At 45.6% G+C, this 19,294-nt stretch overlaps 1 long non-coding RNA gene across 1 annotated transcript in view; it reads right to left on the bottom strand.

The window, feature by feature from the left end:
- The window catches only part of LOC137373095 (uncharacterized), a 35,285-nt gene extending 20,849 nt beyond the window's left edge, over positions 1-14,436 (bottom strand). The window contains exon 1 of the long non-coding RNA XR_010975582.1: positions 14,113-14,436. This is a non-coding gene — a long non-coding RNA (uncharacterized lncRNA). The remainder of the gene's footprint in view (positions 1-14,112) is intronic.
- Positions 14,437-19,294: the final 4,858 nt, after the last annotated feature.

Here is a 19,294-nt window from a genome sequence, read left to right as displayed (position 1 = left end):
CGCTTTCTGCACTGGACTCATAATCCTTCTGGTGACTCCCCGGCTGCTGACCTCCGTCACCACCTCCATCCATGCCCTCTGTTTCTCTAGGTGGATTTCTTCTTCTGGATGCCAGGAACAAAACATCTCTCATGTCAGACACTGCATCAGTTAAAGCTCAAGGGAGGCATTCGAAAATCGTGCTGATGTCCGGGGACGCCTGCCAGTGCCAGCACTGATCCTCAAGGTCCCTGCTGGTCCATTGCTTCAGTGAATGGCAAGCCGTTCGCCTTTACAAAAGGCCCTCTGTTACTGGGTCCGGCCTCCAGGCCACTCCGGCGCCACTAACTGGATGGCAAACTCACCCACTGGCCCAATTAGGCCCTTTCTCTTTACAGCTGTTGCAAAGAAATAGAAGGAATTAAAAAAAACTTGGATTGAGAAGCGAATATGGAAGTCCTTTGTTTTGGCGAAGTGTCCCAAAGTCGAATAGGTGGCTGCCACCAGGAATCTTTCCCGGTGCTGCTGATGAACAGTCTGCTTGGATAGGCAAAGAATTTCAACTCTCGAAGGCGTTACATGGTGTTTCAGCAGGTGTGCAGTATCAGGGGGTTCAGTTCTAACATATTCAATGCGAAGTCCTTTTAAAGATGCAAGCTTGCTGCAAACATCCAGGATGTCTTCAGGAGGCAAGAGTACAACTTCATACAGGTGTCAGGCAGTCCCCACCTGCCAACAATGAGGCACATTGGTTTTGTCATATGTACATTGATTTTGAATGGTTGCTGGAATGCGGAAATGACTTGAACAGATCAGTCGTGACTGGAAAGGACATTTGCATACAAACAGACAGTGCTTGTGTCAACAAAGGACCATTTCCTGACACATTTAACCCACAATGGATGTTGATCACGAGACAGTGATGGGGTGGGGAAGCGCATCCCAGGGCCTACTGGGATGATGCAATCCACAGGGGCCAGGACTGGTTGGACCCGCTGATCACATGACTAACTGGCTGTTCCAGGGTTTTTTGAACTAACCACAGATAGTTTGAACTCAGAATGTCCGTTTGCTCCTGGACTAAGAAGATCTCTCCTGTTTGCTCCCATCTCTTTCTCACAAGTCTCTGAATCCACTGAAGACACATAAACCCCAAGAGAAAAAAGTCTTCTACAGCGCACAAGTTTTAAGAGGAGTACTGGGCCCCAACGAAAAGCAAGACCTACCTACAATCAAGGATGCTACAGTGAGCTGAAAGAACCGTAAGAAAAACTCTTCATATATTGCCTCAAACATTTCCACTTTATTTTTCTTCTCTTTTTGGATGTGTGTATCGCGTATACATGCTAGCGTGGACACGTCGTGTATCTGTAAGCTTCAACCAAATTAAAGTTTAAATTTAATAAATTTCAACCTTTCTCCTTTAAACCTAAGAAACCCGTTTGTGCTGGTTTATTTGCCTTATAATTGGAAAGTAGTGAACATGGATTCACCAAGGGGGAGCTAAAAACATGGTGTGTTTAAAATTAAACCCTGTTACGTGAAGATCAGGTGAAGGCTGAGAGGGATCCCGAGACACCTTTCTCAACTGGTCGTAACACAGGCTTTTGCTTTTCAAGAGCAGGAATTCTTCAAAGACAGGTAACAGTGGTCTGGATTTTCTTCTGATCCTGGCATATCTTCTGATAAGTCGATATCCAACAGCGCCTTTTAGTCCAAAAACAGCTGACTTTTTACAGTTCAAAGTGAAACTAATTTTTTCCAGACAAGTCCCATGATAATTAAATTCTGTCTTGTCAAAACACAAAAATAGCTCTCAAGTCAAATACCCTATTTTTTAGTTTAGTTTAGAGATACAGCACTGAAACAGGCCCTTCGGCCCACCGAGTCTGTGCCGACCATCAACCACCCATTTATACTAATCCTATACTAATCCCATATTCCTACCACATCCCCACCTGTTCCTATATTTCCCTCCCAGCTACCTATACTAGGGGCAATTTATAATGGCCAATTTACCTACCAACCTGCAGGTCTTTTGGCTGTGGGAGGAAACTGGAGCACCCGGAGAAAACCCACGCAGACACAGGGAGAACTTGCAAACTCCACACAGGCAGTACCCAGAATTGAACCCAGGTCGCTGGAGCTGTGAGGCTGCGGTGCTAACCACTGCGCCACTGTGCCGCCCCCGAATTGAAATCATATGTTTTCCAGTAAAAACTTGTTTATTGGTCCACCTTTAAAAAAAAACACCCATAGTTCAACCTCTTCAGTTTTAAAATATAGATTCCAAGTTTTAACAAAACCTACAGAAACTCTCACAATACCTCCACCCTTGACTAAATGAGTTGCCATTTTTGATAGCCTTTCATTGAAATGTATAAAAAAAACAGAAGTTGAAAACATTCTAAAACACATTTTCCACACACATCCCCCATTCCCGCTTTACTTGTGGTTAATACAATTATGCTTTGTGCCATCTTTGCTCATATAACTCAGTTAGATTTGTGATAAAGCATCTGCAATAACATTATTTTTGCACGAAATTTAGACAATCTTTAAGTGATAGGGTTGCAACAGTAAACTCCAATGGAATATTCTGACATTCTGGGTTTTAAAATTCTCCACAAAGGTTAGTGGGTTATGATCAGTACATGCCAGCGTTTCTCTGTAATCATGGCGAATGCAGATTTCGAAATGTTTAAGAGCCAATAATAGACCCAACATTTCTTTTTCCATGGTGGAATATCTTTTTTGATGTTGATTTATTTTTTTTGAAACGTATCCCACTGGTCGTTCTATACCCAACTGATCATCTTGTAACAGGACTGCACCAACCCCCTGGTCACGAGCATTAATTGCTACCTTGAAAGGCTTCGTGAAATTTGGAGCAGCCAACACTGGTTCATTAAAGTGGCCTTGAGCTTTTCAAAAGATGCCTGGCACTCCCCTGACCACACTAGCTTGGTTTTCTTTTACTGTAGCAAATCTATTAATGGAGCAGCTACAGTGCTGAGATTTGGTACAAACTTCCAGTAGAAACCACACATCCCCAAAAACCTCTTGGTTTCTTGCTTAGACTTAGGGGTAGTGAACTCCACCAAGGCTTGTACTTTCATCTTTCTTGGCAACACTTGTCTTTGTCTAACTATATCCCGAGGTAGGTCCCTCTCACTTTTGTGAATTCACTTCCAGCCAAATTTACCACTAAAATGAGCTTCTTATAATTTTTTTTAAACAGAGTTTCTAGCTGTTTTAAGTGTGCCTTCCAAGAATAGACTGTATACCAGCACATCATCAGAATAAACTATAGTTAGGAACACTGACTACCACTTGTCTCATTAGTCTCTCAAAGGTTGCCAAAGCATTTTTTAGCCCGAATGGTATCACTCGGCACTGGTAAAGATCGTCTGGTGTGACAAAAGCTGATATTTCTTTAGCTTGGGGTGTTAAAGGAACTTGCCAGTATCCCTTTAACAAATCTATCTTTGTATGTTAAGATGCCTCTGCTTGTTAAAAAAAGGTCTTTGATCTGGGTTCTTTGTTGTCCTGGTAACCAAGACCCTTGTCTTTAAGTGGAGTTGATGTAAGGTCACCTGATTTCTCTAATTCCATTTTAAACAACATTAAAACCAGTTTTTAAAACAGTCATGCTACAAAGTCCAGCGTTCAAAACAAGCCTCACACACTCCTCCATTCACCACCACCCTTCACTCACGTAACAAAATTCTTGATCAAAGACTCCTACCTTTCATAAACTTCACCTCACCCTCACACACAGTTTCAAGCCTCACATTCACACCTGACAGCTTGCACACACTGCCACCTATTCATCAATGACAGGTACATTGCACCACACTCACTGAAACACTTCCCTCTCTCTTGCATGACAAGGTGGGGTAGAACTAGAGACTGCAGCACCTAACCGGCGGGTGTAGGCTCGGCTGTATGTCCTCACCTTGACAGAGGAGACAGTGCTTGCAATTATTGGAGTAGCCGTAACTAATATCATGGCCAGAGATGGGGCTGAAATAATAACAGATGTTCCTACTTAATCCACCTTCTGACATCCCACTTCCCCCTCATCCCACAATCTCTTCTGATTTACAAGCCACAGATAGGGTAAATATGCACCACTTGCTTTCCTTCTCAATCTCCTACCCTTCTGCCTTTCTCCTTTCAGCAATCCAAGAATTGTCACCTGGCCAGACAATGTTATGGGCGTGTCAAGTCCAAGAGCAGCAGGAAACTGATGACAATGAAATATTGTCACTCAATATCACATTCGCAGCCACTAACTCAGATATTGATCAGAGGTGAGATCTGCATGTGGTGAGACACCAGCCACAAGGGAAAGGATAGCACAAGTACCAATGCGCTGTCGGGCGAGGTCACATACGAGTTCTGCTGCAGAGGACTCAGATGAGGACTTTGATGGGGCAGAGTACAGACAAAGGCTGTTGGTTCAGCACAATGAAATACTTGGTGCATTTTCAGGCCCGTCAGAAAGCCCGCGGTCGCTAAAGGCCTGCTTGTGTCTGCAAATGAAACCCGACTCGAGCCAAACAGAACTACATCTGACCCGAGCCCAACCGGAGTCCTTCGATTTTTTCCCGCGCCCGACCCGACCACCGGAATAAAGTTGTTTATATTAAAGAGGTTGTGCTCTACTTTGGATGAGATCGACACTGCAGACCAGTGCGGAGTCCAAATGCACATACCCCGCCTTGGCGTCCTGGCAGTCACTGTGTCCGACCCAGCCCGAGCCCGAATGCCGGACTCGGAAGAGCAACCCAACCCGACCCCATGTCATCAGGTTGGTTGGGTTCGGGTTGGGTAGCGGTCACTGTCAAGGAACACGGAGGAGCCGGTTCCAACTTGGCAACTTCCAGCACCCAATAACAGTGGATGTTAGAAGGAAATTTCTACTTATTTTTTATTCGTTCATGGGATGTGGGCATCGCTGGCTAGGCCAGCATTTATTGCCCATCCCTAAGTGCCCTTGAGAAGGTGGTGGTGAGCTTCCTTCTTGAAATGCTACAGTCCTTGGGGTGTAGGTACACCCACAGTGCTGTTAGGAAGGGAGTTCCAGGATTTTGACCCAGTTACAGTGAAGGAACGGTGATATAGCTCCAAGTCAGGATGGTGTGTATCCTGGAGAGGAATTTGCAGGTGGTGGTGTTCCCATGCATCTGCTACCCTTGTCTTTCTAGGTTGCAGTTTTGGAATGTGTCAAAGGAGCCTTGGTGAGTTGCTGCAGTGCGTCTTGCTGACACTGTGCGTCGGTGGTGAAGGGGGTGAATGTTGTTGTTGGTGGATGAGGTGCCAGTCAAGTGGGTTGCTTTGTCCTGGATGGTGTCGAGCTTCTTGAGTGTTGTTGGAGCTGCTCCCATCCAGGCAAGTGGAAAGTATTGCATCACACTCCTGACTTCTGCCTTGTAGTTGGTGGGCAGGCATTGGGGAAAAAGGTCAGTTACTCGCCGCAGAACTCCCTGCCTCAGATCTGCTCTTGTATCCGCAGTAGTTCTGTGGCTGATCCAGTTTTTTGTCAATGGTAACCCCATGATGTCAATAGTGGGAGATTCAGTGATGGCAATGTCATTGAACACCAAAGGGAGATAGTTGAATTCTATCTTGTTGGAGATGGTCATTGCCTGGCACTTAAGTGGCAAGTAACATTGGTACCAAACATCAGTCCAAGCCTGGATGTTGTCCAGATCTTGCTGCATATGGACACGGGCTGCTTCAGTATCTGAGGAGATGCATATGGTACTGAACACTGTGCAATCATCAGTGAACATCCTCACTTCTGACCTTATGATGGAAGAAAGGTCATTGATGAAGCAGCTGAAGATGGTTGGGCCTGGAGCACTACCCTGAGGAACTCCTGCAGTCTTGTTATGGAGCTGAGATGAAATGATCATCCAATAACCATCTTCTTTCATGCTAGGTATGACACCAACCAGCTAAGAGCTTTCACACCCCCACCCCCCGATTCCCATTGTCTTCAGTTTTGTTAGGGCTCCTTGATGCCATACTCGGTCAAATGCTGCCTTGATGTCAAGGGCAGTCACTCTCACCTCACCTCTTGTGTTCAGTTCTTTCGTCCATGTTTGAACCAAGGCTGTAATGAGGTCTGGAGCCGAGTGGCCCTGGCGGAACCCAAACTGAGCATCACTGAGCAGGTTAATGCGAAGCAAGTGCCGCTTGATAGCACTACCGACGACACCTTCCGTCACTTGACTGATGAGATGGTAATTGGCCGGGTTCCTCGTCCTGTGTTTTGTGTATAGGACATACGTGGGCAATTTTCCACATTGCCAGGTAGATGCCAGTGTTGTAGCCGTTCTGGAAAAGTTTGGCTGGGGGCACGGCAAGTTCTGGAGTTCAGGTCTTCAGTACTATTGCTGGAATGTTGTCAGGGCCCATAGCCTTTGCAGTATCCAGCACCTGCAGCCATTTCTTGATATCCCGTGGAGTGAATCAAATTGGTTAAAGACTGGCATCTATGATGCTGGGGAATTCAGGAGGCCGAAATGATTCATGGGTCATGCAATTTCCAATAATGGCCCTTTTTTAACTTCTAGTTGGTTTCCGCCCCAGGTTTTATTCAAGAAGAATCCATGTTTATATAGCACCTATCATGGCTTCAGATACTCAAACTGCCAAAAATATAAGGGGTCTCCCATTTAAGATGGGGGTGAGGTGAATTTTTTTCTCTGAGGGTTGTTAATCCGTGGAATTCACTTCTTCAGAGAGCAGTTCAGGCAGGGTCATTGAATATATTCAGGATAAAGTTGGATGGGTTTTTGACAGACAAAGGAGGCAAGTGTTATGAAGGGCAGACAGGAAAGCAGAGGTGTGGCCACAATCAGCCATGATCTTATCAAATGACCTACTTCTGCTCCTAATTTCATGTATGTTCCTTTGTACGTATGTATGTCTTTTCACCATTGACACTCCACCAGTGCCCTTGCTGTTGCCTGTCCGTCAGCCAGCCCAGATTGCCACTTCCCATACTGAGATAGTGCAGTGTGAAGCTGGGCCTTCTAGATTCAGATACTCGAGAGTGTCCTCCAAGGCCATCTGCAGTCTCCCCCAGTCAAGGCTGCAGCCACATTGGTCGCACTGCATAGGAGCACTAGGACAGTCTAAGCACCTGCAATACAGGCACCAAGGGAATGCACAAGGGTGATCACTTGACTTTTGTTTGGAATATTAGATGTTTTGCTTGATAAGGTCAATTTGCAATGGTTCTGTGGTGGCTTTTATTTCCTCATTGCTTCCAAGAGGACACTGATGGTCACTAAGGTGTGGGAGTGTCGGTGAATGGGGAATTGGGGTTATGCTCACTGGTACCTCAGTCCATGAGGTGATAACAGATAGCCCGGCTGGAAAGGGGATGTGTTTGCCTCCTGCCTTCCTCCTCCTCAGTCGCTCGCCTGATCCCTGGTGGAAAGGGCTGTGCCCTCATGATGCTGAGGTTGTACAGGATACAGCAGACCATGACTAATCGTGACACATGCTACAACGAGGGCTCCTCCAAAGTGGTCCAGGCAGCGGAGCCATTTCTTGAACAACCCAATCACTTTATGACGTTTCATATAGCAAACATGGCTTTTCTTTATATGCAGGCTGCCCATAGTGATAGGTGATTCAATAGACAGGGGAACAGACAGATGTTTCTGGAGCCGCAGACATGAATCCAAGATGGGTTGTTGCCTCCCTTGTGCCAGGGTCAAGGATGTCACTGAGCGGCTGCAGGGCATCCTGAAGGGGGAGGGGGAACAGCCAGCCGTCATGCTCCACATTGGAACCAACGACATAGGTAGAAAGAGGGATGTGGTCCTGCAGTCAGAATTTAGAGAGCTAGATAAGAAGTTAGAAACCTGGACCGCAAAAGTAATAATCTCCGGATTACTTCCAGTGCCATGCATAAGTGAGTACAGAATAGAAGGATAAGACAAATGAATGTGTGGCTGGAGAGATGCTGCATGAGGGAGGGTTTTAGATGGGACATTGGGACCGGCTCTGGGGAAAGATGGGACCTGTACATGCCGGAGGGGTTGCACCTGAAAAGAGCCGGGACGGAGTTCCTTGAGGGATGTTTTGCTAGTCATGTTGGGGTGGGTTTAAACTAGTTTGGCAGGGGAATGGGGACCTGAGGGTAGACTCAACTGGGACAAAATCAGAAATGAAGGCTGAAAATTAATGGACGAGTCTGGAAGACAGAGGAAACAAAGGTGAGAAAATAAAAAAGAGTTTTGCAGTGCTCAGGGGTATCTATTTTAATGCAAGCAGTATAGAAAATAAAGCTGATGGCACAGATAAACACATGGTAGTAAGATATCCTAGCTATTACGGAAACTGCTATGCCTGTGCTGGGACGAGGGAGCAGTACCCCAGGACATGCGCGATGCCAATATCATCACCCTCTATAAAAACAAAGGTGACCGCGGTGACTGCAGCAACCACCGTGGAATCTCCCTGCTCAGCATAGTGGGGAAAGTCTTTGCTCGAGTCGCTCTTAACAGGCTCCAGAAGCTGGCCGAGCGCGTCTACCCTGAGGCACAGTGTGACTTTCATGCAGAGAGATCGACCGTTGACATGCTGTTCTCCCTTCATCAGATACAGGAGAAATGCCGTGAACAACAGATGCCCCTCTACATTGCTTTCATTGACCTCACCAAAGCCTTTAACCTCGTCAGCAGACATGGTCTCTTCAGACTACTACAAAAGATTGGATGCCCACCAAAGCTACTAAGTATGATCACCTCATTCCATGACAATATGAAAGGCACAATTCAACATGGTGGCTCCTCATCAGAGCCCTTTCCTATCCTGAGTGGCGTGAAACAGGGCTGCGTTCTTGCACCCACACTTTTTGGGATTTTCTTCTCCCTGCTGCTTTCACATGCACTCAAGTCCTCTGAAGAAGGAATTTTCCTCCACACAAGATCAGGGGGCAGGTTGTTCAACCTTGCCTGTCTAACAGCGAAGTCCAAAGTACGGAAAGTCCTCATCAGGGAACTCCTCTTTGCTGACGATGCTGCTTTAACATCTCACACTGAAGAGTGCCTGCAGAGTCTCATCGACAGGTTTGCGGCTGCCTGCAATGAGTTTGGCCTAACCATCAGCCTCAAGAAAACGAACATCATGGGGCAGGACGTCAGAAATGCTACATCCATCAATATTGCCGACCACGCTCTGGGAGTGGTTCAAGAGTTCACCTACCTAGGCTCAACTATCACCAGTAACCTGTCTCTAGATGCAGAAATCAACAAGCGCATGGGAAAGGCTTCCACTGCTATGTCCAGACTGGCCAAGAGAGTGTGGGAAAATGGCGCACTGACACGGAACACAAAAGTCCGAGTGTATCAGGCCTGTGTCCTCAGTACCTTGCTCTATGGTAGCGAGGCCTGGACAACGTATGTCAGCCAAGAGCGACGTCTCAACTCATTCCATCTTCGCTGCCTCCGGAGAATACTTGGCATCAGGTGGCAGGACCGTATCTCCAACACAGAAGTCCTCGAGGCGGCCAACATCCCCAGCTTATACACACTACTGAGTCAGCGGCGCTTGAGATGGCTTGGCCATGTGAGCCGCATGGAAGATGGCAGGATCCCCAAAGCCACATTGTACAGCGAGCTCGCCACTGGTATCAGACCCACCGGCCGTCCATGTCTCCGCTTTAAAGACGTCTGCAAACGCGACATGAAATCCTGTGACATTGATCACAAGTCGTGGGAATCAGTTGCCAGCGTTCGCCAGAGCTGGCGGGCAGCCATAAAGACGGGGCTAAAATGTGGCGAGTCGAAGAGACTGAGTAGTTGGCAGGAAAAAAGACAGAGGTGCAAGGGGAGAGCCAACTGTGTAACAGCCCCGACAAACAAATTTCTCTGCAGCACCTGTGGAAGAGACTGTCACTCTAGAATTGGCCTTTATAGCCACTCCAGGCGCTGCTTCACAAACCACTGACCACCTCCAAGCGCTTATCCATTGTCTCTCGAGATAAGGAGTCCAAAGAAGAAAAAAGACAGAAACATGGCTTAAGGAGGGACAGGAATGGCATTTCAACGAGCCTGGTTACAGGATTTTCAGGTGCAATGGGGAGGAGGAATAAGAAAGGAGGGGAAGTATCAATTTTGGTCAAGGAAACTATTACAGCTGTGAGGAGGGATGATATGTTGGAAGGTTCATCAAATGAGGCCATATGGATTCAGCTGAGGAACAAAAACAGGGCAATCATACTGCTGGAATGGAACTATAGACCCCCAAACAGTCAGAGGGAGATACAAGAGCAGATATGTAGGCAAGTCTCTGAGAAATGCAAGAACAATCGGGCAGTAATAGTAGGGGATTTTAACTACCCCAATATTAACTGGGATAGCTTTACTGTGAAAGGAATTGAGGGAGCAGAATTCTTGAGGTGCATTCAGGAGAACCTTTTTTGTCCAGTTTGTAGCAAGTCCAACAAGAGAGGGCGCAGTTTTAGACTTAGTTTTGGGATATGAAGATCGGCAGGTGGAAGGGGTGGCAGTGGGAGAGCATTTTGGTGGTAGTGATCATAATTCAGTCAGTTTTATAACTATGGAAAAGGACAGAGAAAGAAGAGGAGTTAGAGTTCTCAATTGGGGAAAGGACAATTTTACTAAACTGAGGAGTGATTTTGTGAAAGTGGACTGGAAACAGCTACTTGAAGGTAAATCAGTGTCATTCAAAGGGGAGATTCAAGGGGTTCAGAGTAAACATGTTACCACAAAGAAAAAAGGATGAGACGGCTAAAACTAGAGCCCTTTGGATGTCAAGGGGCTTACAGGGTATAATAAGGCAGAAAAGGAAAGCTTATGTCCGACACCGAGAACTCAATACTATAGAAAGCAGAGAGGAGTACAGAAAGTTGAGGGGTGAAATCAAAAAGGAAATTAGGAAAGCAAGGCAAGGGCATGAAAGAATATTGGCAAGCAAAATCAAGGTGAACCCAAAGACAATTTATCAATACATTATGGGCAAGAGGATAACTAAGGAGACAGTAGGACCCATAAAAGACCAAAAAGGTAACCAATGCGTAGGGGCAGAAAATGTTGGTATGGTTCTTAATGAATACTTTGCGTCTGTCTTCACAAAAGAGGGGGACGATGCAGATATTGCAGTTGAGGAGGAGTGTGAAGTATTGGATATGATAAACCGAGGGAGAGAAGAAATATTAATGGGATTAGCATCCTTGAAAGTTGATAAATCACCAGGTCCAGATAAAATGTACTCTAGGCTGTGAAAAGAAGCGAGAGGAAATAGCAGAAGGCTTGACCATCATTTTCCAGTCCTCACCAGATACAGATGTCGCATCGGAGAATTGGAGAACTGCTAACGTTGTACCTCCATTTAAAAACGGAGACAAGGATAGACTGAATACTTACAGCCAGTCAGTCTAACCTCAGTAGTGGGAAAACCATTAGAATGTATTCTGAGAGGCAGGATAAACTGTCACTTAGAGAGGCACAAATTAACCAAGGATAATCAGCATGGATTTGTTAAGGGAAGATCTTGTTTGACCAACTTGATCAAATTTTTTGAAGAAGTAACAAGGAAGATAGATGAGGGTGGTGCAGCTGGTGTGGTCCACATGGATTTTAGCAAGGCTTTTGACAAGGTCCCACATGGCAGACTGGTTAAAAAAATAAAGTCCTATGGGATCCAGGGAAATGCAACAAGGTGGATACCAAATTGGTACAGTGGCAGGAAACAAAGGGTAATTATTGACGTGTTTTAGGTCCTGAGGGCTGTTTCCAGTGACGTTCCGCAGGGCTCAGTACTGGGTCCCCTGCTTTTTGTGTCTATTAATAATTTGAACGTGAAGATAGAGGGCATAATCAAGAAGTTTGCAGACGACACAAAGATTTGCCATGTGGTAGATAGCGAGGAGGATAGACTCAAAAGGAGTCTGGATATACACCTCAAGTGCAGTAATCTGCAGGGCTGCGGACCAAATGTTGGAAGGTGGGATTAGAATAGGTGGATTGTTTTTCGGCCGGCACAAAGACGATGGGCCAAGTGGCCTCTTTCTGTGCCTTAAACTTCTATGATTTTACGTGTGCATGGGACGCACACCAATGGCATAACCCAGGTGGTCAGTGGATAGCCCTGATGGCCCAGCAGCCACCCTCTGGTTTGACATGGTGGCTCAGCAGTTTGGCACAGAATAAAGATATCTTAACTGCTGCCAGGATACCAGCTATTTACCAACATGATCTACTGAGCATGGTTGCATCCCAACTGCACATTCAGAAAGAGGAACCCTTTGTGATTGTGGTTCATCTCTGCATTTAGACGCGACACTCACACAGCAGTGTGTGTGCAATAAATGGCCCCTGCACCATAGGGATCCCAGCTATCCTGGTGAAGCTACGTGCACGCTTCGCTGCTTCTCTCTGGTCTGAGACAATGTAATGTACTCCCCTCTCCTGATATAAAGAGTGTCCATCACCTCACTCCTGCAGCAACCAACAGCCAAACTGGGAGATGTTAAGAAATGCTGCCTGCTTCAGTCTGAAAGTATCCCCACACAATGAAATTCAGGGCCATGGTCACCTTCAAAGCCACTAACAGCACCATTCTTGTCCTGCTCTGAGGCTGCAGGTCTGGTTGCAAGAGGTGGCAGACTTCCGTGAGCACCTCCTTTATAAAGCAGAGACATCACACACACTGATCCTGGCTTAGGTTGAAGTAAGAGAAATGCTTCCAGAAGACCCCAGGTTGATAAGGCCTCCTACTGAGAGCCCTTCTTCCCTCTCCTCCTCTGCCCTCTTGCAGGAGCTTGTCTTCCTCCATGTTGCCTCTGCTCATTCTACCAGTCATGCTGCAGACCAAGGAGGATGGAAACTTACTGAACCCATGACTGGGAGCCAGTGGTCTGATCAGAACTCTGGAAGTCAGAACCAAGACCTTCACCACGTGCAACACCAGTCCCTGTCGACTTCACCAACTTTAAATGGCAGTAAAAACTCACCTCTACAAACTCAGACAGAGCCAATAGAAATCAGTCAGTAACTAACCTGAGCATAGGTGACAATCACTTTAAACAGAGCTGATGGGAGATTCCTTCCTGCTGCTAAACACATATTCAGCTGTGTGTTTAAGACAGGGCATTCCGCCAAGCAGCGAGGTTGGAAATGGCAGCGCTGGTGTCAAATCAGCATCACACACTGACTGACGTCATGATCTGCCTGCTCTACATACTTGTGGCATATGCTCCAAACGTACACACGACTGCCCTCATCAAAATGGTTTCTGGAAGAGGCTGTACCAGAGGTGAGCATGGGTAGTGGTCACTTGTTTGGCAGCAAAACAGACCCTGTAGTGCGAAAACTGGAGGCACTATGGAACCAAATTTGTGGCCAGTGTGAGCCAGGAGCACATGGATGATGAGGACAGTACGATAAGCAACATGAATAAACAGCCTGTACAAAATACTGGAGCTGTTCTGTGAAACTTGCAGAATACATCTTTATTTTCTGTCACTTCAAGCAGGAGCCTCGAACCGATGCACAAGTTGCCAAGTGCCATCCATTAGCAGCGATGAGCTTTCATTTTAGTTTATAAATATGGAGAGTTTTGAGATGGGTCACTCTTTGAAAATAAACTCAGATGAATGTTTAAACAGGTTTGCAACTTGTTTCCCTCCCTGACATTTTCCCATTGCTTGACAACTGTTGCTACATCTTCTTGATGTTCCAATATAATCCAGGTCAGATAGGTCTTTATAGAATAGAGGATTCAGAGGAGCAGTGCTTGTCATGACATTTCACTGGAGTGGAAGTGAAGTTGTGCATTATCTATAGAATAAAGGTCTTACTGTAGAGGTGATGAGCGTCAAAAACTGAGAGTCAATATTGTAAATGACATAAGAGCTGTAAGTAAATTCTACAGAGAGCCTTGTGACAGAGACTATGTTATCATTTCCTACACATAACACATCCCTTCTAGAACTTTCAAGCCCTGAGTTTAACCGGAGGGACAGCCAGGAATCTCCTCACTCCGGGCCCGATGATTTTATCACCGGATTAGTATTTGGCAGAGGTTCTGCTCCTCCGGGCCCACAAAGATTCCACTGAAAACTTCAATCAAAATACTTGCCATGGCCTTTTCTGTCCACTCTGCTGACTCTCATTCGATCTGACTGTGGACTTTGAGCCCTCACTGACCTCCTGATATTCTGAATGAATATTGTGCCCAGTTGCTCAGCCTAAACGACTGACACTGAACACGTCTGCGGCTCCGGCTCTGGGAAGCCTCCCTCTCAGTCACGTGGTCGGGCCCTTGAAGTGACCGTTAGTGGCCGGTCACGTGGGAACATTTAAACCGGCTGAGCACTGAAGCAAAGCGCTGGGCAGCTGTAAAATCAAATAGTGTCTGACAAAATAAACCTTACAGCTACCCTGCCTTCATTAAAAAGGCTGTTTGACTTTCCTGATCGATATTTGAGGAGGAAAAGAGGCTGGAAAGACACTTTTGTCATGATGATGTTGCAGGCTTGTGGCACAGTGCTGATGTGATCTACCTCAGAGTGTTAAAATAAAGCTCAGCCAACACTTTATCGGATGAAGACATTTAATTTCTCTTGTTCCATTTTAAAGGCACATTTTCTTGCATCAATTGCCTTGGTGAATGAGATTTCTGAAAATATTTGGAAGTCATCTAAAATATGGCTGTAAAGATTTAAAGGAGGGAACAAGCATTGAGTGAGATGGCTGTGCAAAGCAGACGACTCAGTTGGGATTATCCAGTGTCCTCCACTCCATATCGTGGTCGGCTCGCTGAACATTCTTTAACCATTCCCACAGTATCTCTGTTGTGTTATCAACGTTGTGGTCCATGTCAAGCCTGTGGAAAGATACAGATAAAATCATCATTGGATAAGTAAAGTCAACCGGAGTCTGCAGCCACACCCGACCTCACAGACAAAATGAAAAGAAGCTGAGCCAGTTGCTGCTGACTGCACTGCTTCAAAGGTCAGAAAGCTGGATGGGTTGGGGTGTTGGAGATCCAGATCATTGCTGAGTAGATTTGAGAGGAGAAAAAGCTTGCAATATGGTCTGATCTTCTAAAAGTAAAAGAAAAGTGCTCTCTTCATAATCTTAACACCATTTTCGTCTTTGAGTCTTCAGAAATCTCACCGCTGCCAACATGTTGCATGTTCCTTGAACCTCTGTGTCTGTATAGACTGTACACAAAGACTGTCACTCAAGATGAGATCAGTAATGCAGTATTGTGGGTTCTTTGTTAATTACTGAGAGAGCAGCAATTACATTGAGATAGTAACTGTACACGTGTATCATCAAGACTGACCAACACTCAATCACATGTTGTGTTACATTATAACTCTTACATAACTAACATGATCTTGTAGCCACACATCTGAATGGTGTACACACACAACAGTTACCTGACAATCACACATGAATGATTCATTGTCGAAAATAAGTACAAAGAAATATTTAAAAAGAAAATGTTTTGATTTTGTTCATGGGATGTGGATGTCGCTGGCTGGCCAGCATTTATTGCCCATCACTAATTGCCTCGAGAAGGTGATGGTGAGCTGCCTTCTTGAACTGCTGCAGCCCATGTGGAGTAGGTGCACCCCCAGTGCTGTTAGAACAAAGAACAGTACAGCACAGGAACAGGCCATTCGGCCCTCCAAGCCTGCGCCAATCTTGATGCCTGCCGAAACTAACACCTTCTGCACTTCCGGGGTCCGTATCCCTCTATTCCCATCCGATTCATGTATTTGTCAAGATGCCTCTTAAACGTCTCTCTGGTACCTGCTTCCACCACCTCCCCCGGCAACAAGTTCCATGCACTCACCACCCTCTGTGTAAAGAACTTGCCTCGCACATCCCCTCTAAACTTTGCTCCTCTCACCTTAAACCTATGTCCCCTAGTAACTGACTCCTCCAACCTGGGAAAAAGATTCTGACTATCCACTCTGTCCATGCCGCTTATAACTTTGTCAACCTCTATCATGTCGCCCCTCCACCTCCGTCGTTCCAGTGAAAACAATCTGAGTTTATCCAACCTCTCCTCATAGCTAATGCCCTCCAGACCAGGCAACATCCTGGTAAACCTCTTCTGTACCCTCTCCAAAGCCTCCACGTCCTTCTGGTAGTGTGGCGACCAGAATTGCACGCAATATTCTAAGTGTGGCCGAACTAAAGTTCTGTACAGCTGCAGCATGACTTGCCGATTTTTATATTCTATGCCCCGACGGATGAAGGCAAGCATGCCGTATGCCTTCTTGACTATCTAATCCACCTGCGTTGCCACTTTCAGTGACCTGTGGACCTGAACGCCCAGATCTCTCTGCCTGTCATTACTCCTAAGGGTTCTACAAATTAATGTATACTTCCCACCTGCATTAGACCTTCCAAAATGCATTACCTCACATTTGTCCAAATTCAACACCATCTGCCATTTCTCCGCCCAAGTCTCCAACCGATCTATATCCTGCTGTATCCTCTGACAATCCTCATCACTGTCCGCAACTCCACCAACCTTTGTGTCGTCTGCAAACTTACTAATCAGACCAGCTACATTTTCCTCCAAATCATTTATATATACTGCAAACAGCAAAGGTCCCAGCACTGATCCCTGCGGAACACCACTAGTCACATCCCTCCATTCAGAAAAGCACCCTTCCACTGCTACCCTCTGTCTTCCATGACTGAGCCAGTTCTGTATCCATCTTGCCAGCTGCCCTCTGATCCCATGTGACTTCACCTTTTGTATCAGTCAGCCATGAGGGACCTTGTCAAAGGCTTTACTGAAGACCATATAGATAACATCCACTGCCCTTCCTTCATCAATCATCTTTGTCACTTCCTCAAAAAACTCAATCAAATTAGTGAGGCACGACCTCCCCTTCACAAAACCATGCTGCCTCTCGCTCATAAGTCCATTTGTTTCCAAATGGGAGTCAAACCTGTCCCGAAGGCAGGGAGTTGCAGGACTTTGACCCAGCAACAGTCAAAAACGATATAGTTCCAAGTCAGGATGGTGTGTGGCTTGGAGGGGAACTTGCAGGTGGTGGTGTTCCCTTGCATCTGCTCCCCTTGTCTTTCTCGGTGGAAGAGGTCGCAGGTTTGGAAGGTGCTGTCTAAGTAGCCTTAGTGCATTGCTGCAGTCCATCTTGTAGATGGTACACACTGCTGTATTTTATTGAAGTTTTCAGTGCATTGGTGGTGCAGGGAGGGAATGTTAGTGTATGTGGTGCCAATCTAGTGGGCTGCTTTGTCCTGGATGGTGTCGAGCTTCTTGAGTGCTGTTGCAGCTGCACCCATCCAGGCAAGTAGACAGACATTGGAGGGTGAATGGGCGGGAGGTGGAGAGACAGAGGATTTGGACGATTTGGTGAGGGTGGGTGGAGGTGCGTGGGTAAGGTGCGTTTGGTAAAAAGTGTCATCGTGATGTTGCAGCCATCATGAGGTGTGGGGCATGCTTGATGCACCAGCTGATCTTTTCCTACCTCTTAATTTATATGGTTGCGTCCTATCAAATCCTTTTAAAATTTTATATCCTCAATCACATCACCCCTCAATCTCCTACACTTGAGAAGTTACAATCCATTTTTCATTTGCTCTGAGCTTGAGGAGCTCTCAGACAACAGGGAATAAACCTTGCTAGCTTTTCCTGTTAACTGGCCCTGTAGCAGGAGAGTCCAAGTTCCTTCAGACCACTTTAACTAATCTACAAACTTCTCAAAGGATATGAAGAAGACTTCAGTATCATCTTCTTCAAATCTGAGTACTGACCAGGAATACTTTAAGAAGTCAAAGCTTGTCTCTGAACTAGGATCATTTGAATTATCAGCATCTTCTCCACTATGTAAAGATGATTTTCCCCTAGCCAATTCAATCTGTCTCATTTCACGATCTTTTTGTGCTTGTAGTTCCTTCTCAAATTTTTCTCTCTGGAAAGCATTCTCTCTATTTCTCCTCTCATTCCTCATTTGTCACCTGAAATTCTAACTCAAGCCTCTGCTCTTCCAGGTGAATTTTTGCTGAGGTAACCTGGTCTGTTTCAGGTTCTCGATCTTCTGCCTGTTCCAGTTCTGGGATGAGGGAGAAATGCTCAGCCAGCACTTTTAGCACCTCGGGTCTTTTTGCCCTTTCCCTCACACGAAGTTCCACCTGGTCAGCTACTGCTCTGAACTGTTTGATGTTTAAGGTAGCTCACTTATGCCAAGTTAAATCATCCTGTTCTTCAAATTATTTCACTTAAAGCCAGCCATTCTATTTTTTACTGTTAATATACGCGAAGCCTGCTACTGTAATCCTTTTTATTGAAAGAAACAATTTCAGCGATTATACTTTTCCCTCTTTCTTCCAATTTATTCTTTTAAGTTCAGATTCAGCTAATTTAAGTCCAGTTGGTTTGGATCGTGGATGCAGTTCCCAATTCTTTTACAGACAGAATTGAGAGAGAACTGAAACCCCTGTTTTTTTCCCTTTACTGCCCAGAATCAGTGTGTTTTTGAAAAGGAAGATTTGTGTGTTTCTGAACTCCTGAGTGTATAGCCAATTTGAATAAGCAGCAGCACGCTTTTCGTCAGTTTAAATAAAGAGGATTATTTTTATTCACATGTTCACCCTGAAAGTCTGACACGAGGTCACTCACCACACACACACTCAAGAAAGAAAGGCATTAAAGAGGATAGTGCACTTTTACAAATTACAAGCAAAGGAACAGTTTGTAATTCACCTGATTTGTCTTGTCTTGGGGAAAAGGCATGCATTGTGGGCCCAGTGAAGAAGGTGTTTTTACTGCTGAAATGTAATGAGGTGAATTCGATAGCCGATGTTGTACATCGAAGTCGTTGCAGGATTCTCTCAGAGATGGATTTTCAGCAAGTCATGAAGATAGTTGCTTGTACTCTCATTATTTGGAGGTTGGTTTTCTGTACTGGTGGATTTGAAAAGAAACAGTCTTGGAGACCTTACAGATATTACAGTTTCCTGTTCTTTTAAGGCACGTTCGTACTGCCTGGTCTGTTTGCTACTTCTTTCCTGAAGATTGTATTATAAAGATCTTTACAAGGAGACCAATATAGCTGCCCCACCATGTGACTTCTCACAGCTCCTTTGCCAAATATGGTGGGGGTCTAGTTTTATTAGCTCCATTTTGGTTTATTGTTGTAAGATATTCATCCTGAGAAGGGTTAAGGAAATCAGTTTCTTTGTCCTCGGAGAAAACCATTCAATTCAAGAATGTCTCCTGATGGTTTCAGGATCAACGTTGGTGACACCTCTTCATGAGTTTTTGA

This window comes from Heterodontus francisci, chromosome 8, assembly GCF_036365525.1.
Source record: "Heterodontus francisci isolate sHetFra1 chromosome 8, sHetFra1.hap1, whole genome shotgun sequence".
NCBI lineage: Eukaryota > Metazoa > Chordata > Chondrichthyes > Heterodontiformes > Heterodontidae > Heterodontus > Heterodontus francisci.
This window is presented reverse-complemented; position numbering and strand designations above follow the sequence as displayed.